This window comes from Mustela erminea, chromosome 9 (assembly GCF_009829155.1).
Source record: "Mustela erminea isolate mMusErm1 chromosome 9, mMusErm1.Pri, whole genome shotgun sequence".
Taxonomy (NCBI): domain Eukaryota; kingdom Metazoa; phylum Chordata; class Mammalia; order Carnivora; family Mustelidae; genus Mustela; species Mustela erminea.
In genome coordinates, this window is record NC_045622.1 from 59,323,018 (window position 1) to 59,329,717 (window position 6,700).

A 6,700-nucleotide genomic window follows, 5' to 3' on the forward strand; every position below is an offset into this window, starting at 1 on the left:
TTTGTGAGTGTTTGCCATGTCTCCAGATGATATACTATATTAACTTAGAACACATAGCCGGTCCTACTTCAAGCTTCCTTTCTTCTGTTACCAGTCTAAGACTTTTTAGTCCCTTAGAGATAAAAGTCATCACATAGACCCCAATATTTTGGTCCCAGAAATATCTTGTATCATATTCAGATCTCTAGGACATAGAATCCTTTTCCTCCCTAACCCCCACTCCCAGTTCAGTAGGTTTTTTGTTTTATGTTTTTTTCTTAAAATTATTCATATCTTGGGTGGTGAGAGTAGAGTATCTACAGCACTATTTTCATGAATGATAATATTAATAGATTTCTTCCAAGACAAATTCATTTTGCTTTGATAGATCTTTGTTACAATAGCATACAACTAACTTTTCTTTCATGCTGTCACTTTTCATCCTCCCTACCTCCTCAAAGTGAGATTTTCAAATTTACTGAGGAATGGGTGAAGGAGATTAAAAAGGATTCACCAGAACATATGAAAAGGTCCTGGATTTTGTTTTGAGGATAGAAAGAGAGTGCTATAAGATGCAAACTATGGTCAGAGTCAGCATGGATCTGGCCAGGAAAGGCCTAGGAAATTGAAGTAGGGACCAAATTAGGTATGACATAGAGGAATCATATAGGGGTACCAAAACCACTTAGTGATTCACTGAGTCATTTATAAAAGTCAACACAACTTTATACTCATGGCTAAAATTTAGTATAGCAAAGGGTGCTGTGCAGGAACAGCACAAAGGTATACAGAGTAAAGGCAATAGAGGCCACGTATAGGCTTCAAAGTGTTTCCTCTCTTTTTTACAAGGGTTGCTGTAGCCACAAACTTCAGGAACACATGAGAGATATCTCTTTCCAGGGAAGCCTGTTTGAGTTATGGAGTCCAGAGTTCTTAAAGCAGGCTAGTTACATGGGTACACATCTGTCACATGACTGGTGTATGTAGATTCTAAATCAGGCAACAGGTACACATAACAAATTCTATGTTTATCTACCATATGTTACCAACCTGGTTCATATTGAACTACTGCTTGGAAATATATAATGACATTTTTACTGAGAAACTATATGAACATTCTAGGGGATTATTCTTAGAGTTTGGTCAAGGGCCATCTGTCAACATGGCTACAGAAACAAGCAAAACTAGTGAAACAGATCGGTTCTATTACCTCTTTCCTTGTAGGGATTTGTGCATTTTCAGGAGTATGCCATGGCCTTGAACCCGAACATGTGTTGGAAATGTTTTCATTCACCATGTTTGAAATATGAGTAGCTTTTAATGTGACCTAAACATAATTCTAATCCTTGATGGCATAACACAAAGATGACTAGAAATATTAATTCAAAACTAGATGGACTGTATTATGGATATTTAATAAGAAGAGTATTTAAGGAATAAAATGTAACTGGAAAAATTGTAGTAATTTGTTAGAGATACAGCAGGTGGTTAAAAAGGAGCTCATTTATTTCAGGAAATTGAGCATATAATCAGAAACAAACATTTTGCACTAGAAAATTATCAAAGAATAATAGTGGTAGTTGTGAGCAACGACTAAACTGAAAGTGAAGAGAAGTAATGGAAAAGCTTAGTTAAACAAGTGTTACAACATAATCTTCTTTAGATTTTGAAAGCTATTTTTCAGTTCTGTTTGGAGTCATTTGAGAATGAAGGCAGGGAAACCAACCAAATGAATGGTTAAATGGTCTATTTAATTATTAAGGTCTAAATTGAGGCAGGAGGAGTGGAAATGTAAAAGTAGTAAAAAATATCAAGTAAATAGAATCTACAATATTGACAAGGGATTATAAATTACAAGTGAGGGAAAGTGAGGACCACATGTGGCATTTGGTTTCTATTTCTGGCTGAAGTGAGGGAGTGAATGGAGATGCCATGTAAATAAATGGAGAACACAAGTGGGGAAGCAGGAAGAAGTTGCCGTTGAGGGTGGAGAAGGATCAGTAAGTTCTATTTTGGCTTTGTTGAGTTTATGATTTCCATATAGCATAGAAAGGGGATTCTCCAGGAGTGATGTGCAAACCTACCTGGAATTCAGGAGAGAGGATGAGTTTGAGATTGATATGGCAACATTCATAGCCAGGGAGTTGGCAAAAGAAGTGAAGCCAGAAAATGCAAGGAGTCAAATTATTCAAAGAGATCAGAGAATAATCAGAATCGAGAAGCATTAGAGGAGCCAAAAAGTACAGATATGGAAAAATAAGTGAGTGGTCAACAGTGCCAAATATTGATGAAATGTCCAGTGATGAGGAGATGGAAGTTGGAATAGGTTATTTGATTTGGTTTTTTGACTCATTGGTGATCTTTTGGCCTAGCTATTTCAATGGAATAGTAGGGGCAAATTTTGATTATAATGGAGTTGAAGAGGAAACTATTTTTACTTCAGTTAAATTACAGGCAAAATATGTTGTTTGGTGATGCATACTTAAGTAGTCACAATATAAAAAAATCAATGAAATAGTATAAAAGTCAGCATACTGGCTTTTAATGTGGTTACAACGATGAAATTATGTTCAGGAAAGGCTGCAGAGAAAATCTGGGTCTTGATAATTTATTATTTCTTTCCTTAGGTGATATTTACATGGATGTTCATTTTATAAAAATTTTTGTTAAATTACACATTTATTTCCATGAAGCTTTATATTCCACCATAATACATATATTTTTAAATTGACAAGAGAGAGAAAATTAAGACAATTAATGCATATTTTTTAAGTAATTTATGAGCCAAAGGGGGAAAATAGATCAAGTACATAGGGATGGCCATGTTAGGTAAGAATTAATTTATGAAGAGAGCATCTTAAATAATTTTTAAACTGTTGCAAAGCAGCTAGTGGAAAAGGAGTTATTAGATAAAAATTATTTCGAAGGATTCTAATTAAGGTAACATAGTAAATTCATGCTTGGTAAGGTGTATTAATTTCCTATTGCTACTATAACAAATTATCACAAACCCAATGGTATAAAACAATACAGTATTGTTGTTTTAGAGTTCTGGAGGTTAAACCTATAAAATCATTTTGCAGGGATAAAATCAATGTATCTGCAGGTCAAATTCTTTCTGGAGACTATGAAGAACAATCCGTTGCTTGCCTTTTCTAGTATGTAGTTGCTAGTTGCTAGGAGGTATCTGCATTTTTTTTAAGATTTTATTTATTTATTTGACAGACAGAGACCACAAGTAGGCAGAGAGGCAGGCAGAGAGAGAGGGGGAAGCAGGCTTCCTGCTGAGCAGAAAGCCTGATGCGGGGCTCCATCCCAAGACCCTGGGATCATGACCCGAGCCGAAGGCAGAGGCTTTAAACCACCGAGCCACCCAGGTGCCCCAGGTATCTGCATTCTTTGGCCCATGGACTCAGTCCGCTATCTTCTTTTTTTTTTTTAAAGATTTTATTTATTTATTTGACAGAGTTCACAAGTAGGCGGAGAAGCAGGCAGAGAGAGAAGAGGAAGCAGGCTCCCTGCTGAGCAGACAGCCCTATGTGGGGCTTGATCCCAGGACCCTGGGATCATGACCTGATCTGAAGACAGAGGCTTCAACCCACTGAGCAACCCAGGCACCCCTCAGTCCTCTATCTATAAAACCACCAATATTCCATCTTCTCTCTTTTCTGACCTCCTGCCTCCCTCTTATAGGAACTATGTGACAACATCTAGCCCACTCAGAAAATTCAGAATAATCTTCCCATTTTAAAGATCCTTAACTTAAACATATCTGTAACATTCCTTTTGTCATGTAAAGTAACATATTCATTCACAAGTTAAGATGTCAAGATATTTGGTGGGCCAACATTCAGCCTACCACAGAAGGAAAAAAGGTCTAAAAGTAAGGTTAAAAATGTGGTTGAGAGAAACCTGGGTGGCCCAGTATGGGCTTAAGATCCCAGGTTACAGGAATAGTTACTATTACTAGTTTTGTAAATGTTCTCTTTATTATATATTATCTGTGTATCTATTTATCTATTTTACTATGTATTTTTCTTATTTAATTTTTTTTTTTTTTAATTCTGACTCAGAGACACCCGGGTAGCTCAGTCAGCGAATGTGTCATGATTGTAGGGTTCTGGGATTGAGCCCCACATCAGGCTCCCTGCTCCCTGCCTCTTCCTCTGCCTGCTGCTCCCCCTGCTAGTGCTCTCTTGCACTCTTTCTCAAATAAATAGAGACTTTAAAAAAAAATTCTGACCAAATTGAGGCAAAATATTATAATTCAGTAGAAATAATACAACAAACATCTCTGTATAACAAACAAACAAAATCTGTATAACAGACAAACAAAATCTCTGTTTGTTATACAGACATGTTTGTTGTATTATTCTTTGCATCTTTTTATGCTTGAAATATTGCACAATAATAATAATAGTAATAATGTAAACAAGATGGGAAAAAGAGACTGGGGTATAGGGCAAAACTGAGCATCTCAGGTAATATTAAAAGAAATGCATTTCAGAGATGAGATAGTTTGACCCTCTTTGAAAAAACATTGCATTCTTTCTCTAATACTGGAAGGAAAAATTTGATGGCATATGTAGACATAGATTCTTTTACGTATGTGAAAGTGAAGAAAGGGTATGGTGTGAAGTGTGAGTGACTGGGAGAAAGCTGCAAACATTTAAAACTATAACTGTGGATCATGAAAAACACCACCAATTGTTTAAAAAATATATATTCAGACACTGAAAAACCAAATGAATTAAAGATCATTAATTTGTAGTCCTTTCAATATGAAGAATCTCATGTTATTCTTAGGGAGAACTCAAAAGCACAGGTGTAAGTTATAGTAGAAAATACAAGTTGATTCCAAAGTTAAGTTTACAATTACAATGTATAAAAACCAAGGAAGAATCAATACTGATGGAGCTCTTCCTGGAGTATTGGAATGTGGGTGATCCATAGTGAATATGAAAGATGATGATAAATCGATGGTTGTCGTGGAAGGAGAGAAGGTGAGGGTTTGAGGGATTTGGGACTAAGAACCTCAAGGCCAAAGTCTGGACGCTGAGAAGCCAAGGAGTGAACATGCTTGAAATACAGAACGCGATACTACAGGTTGACATACTAGAATTAAACATTATATTTTTCCCAAATGATGATTTTTAGACTCTGGCAAGAGAAATGTTGGCAAATCCAATTTAGGTAGAGATTGCTCCTATTGGAAATTTCATTGTTTTTATTTGTTTTTTTTTTTTTTTTTGTCAATAACAATATTAGATTTCCACTTCTTTGTTTTTATTACTCCTTACTTCGAAAATAATATTATCAAGAAAACAAAGCACTATGAAAGCAAGAACTTTGTTTAATTCAGTAATATATCTCAGTTCCTCAAAGAGTCAAGGACAGAATTGGTATTCACTAAAAAATTCTCATTACATCAAAGGTGATATATATACAGATGATAACAAAAAGTACTTTATTCACTCTGTCCATGATGAGCTATCAGACTACAAACTTCTCTAAAACATGTGAACCATTGAGACCAAAAAGTAATGACAAAAGTCCATTATTTCAGACTGTCAATTTCCTAAATAATTTTTATTGTTCAATGCACGTTTGTTCAAGCCAGAGAATAGAAATCGTTTTACAGGATACCCAGCCCAATATTCCATGTAATTCAAAAGAGTCAATCAAACAGAATCTTTGTGGGCATTTGGAATATGAGCAAGGTTTTTGTTTCATGAAACGTTCTTTCTCTGTAAGGCTAGAGCTCATTCATGTTATAAACATGACTTAGGATTCTGGTCCCTTTTGATGAAGGGTTTCAGAATTTTATCTCATATCCCTTTGGTTTTCACCATATACACAATGGGGTTCATCACAGGAGGAATGAGGAAATGCATGTTAGCCATGGTCATGTAGATATGTGAGGGAAGTTTTGGGCCAAAGCAGTGCAGTACAGACAGGCAGATCATGGATGTGAAAAAGAGAAGCACAGCACAGATGTGGGAAATGCAGGTGTTCAGAGCCTTGATGTGGCCACCGTAGGATGCAAAGCTCAGTACGGTTTTTAGTATCAGAACATATGAAAAGAAAATGAGAAGAAAATCAAGTCCCACAGGGGATAATACCACATCCAAAGGATCCTATTCATCCTGGTGCTGGAACAAGAGAGCTTTATAATGTTAGGATGCAGGCAGTGGGAATAAGATAGTACATTGGAATGACAGAAGCACAGCCTTCTCAAGAGGATAGGCAGAGGTACCTGTACAGTCAAGGTTCACAGTACAATGGTCAAACTTATTACACTGTCTGTGAGAATGAAAGAATAATGCAATGGGTGAGAAATGGTCACATAGTGGTCAAAGGCCATTGCCAGTATGATAGCCAACTCAAAATCCTGGAAAGTGTGAATAAAAAACATTTGGGTGAAGCAAGCAGAGAGGCTGAGCTCTCAAGCATCCAGCGAGAAGATCCTCAGCATTTTGGCGAAAGTGAAGAGGGACAGACCCAGATCAGAGGCAGCTAGTATGGCTAGGAGGAGGAGCATAGGCACATGGAGGGTCTGTTCCCTGTGGATAACTGCCATGGTGGTCACATTACCCACCAAGGTAATGAAGAATATGGTACAGAAGGGTATGGAGATCCAGATGTGCACAGTCTCCAGACTAGGTATGCCTGTCACCAGGAAGGTGGAGAATATGGCTTTGGTGCTGTTGGTGGGCAACAT

At 36.8% G+C, this 6,700-nt stretch overlaps 1 pseudogene; it reads right to left on the bottom strand.

The window, feature by feature from the left end:
- Positions 1-5,750: 5,750 nt before the first annotated feature.
- On the bottom strand, positions 5,751-6,700 carry LOC116599783 (annotated as a pseudogene).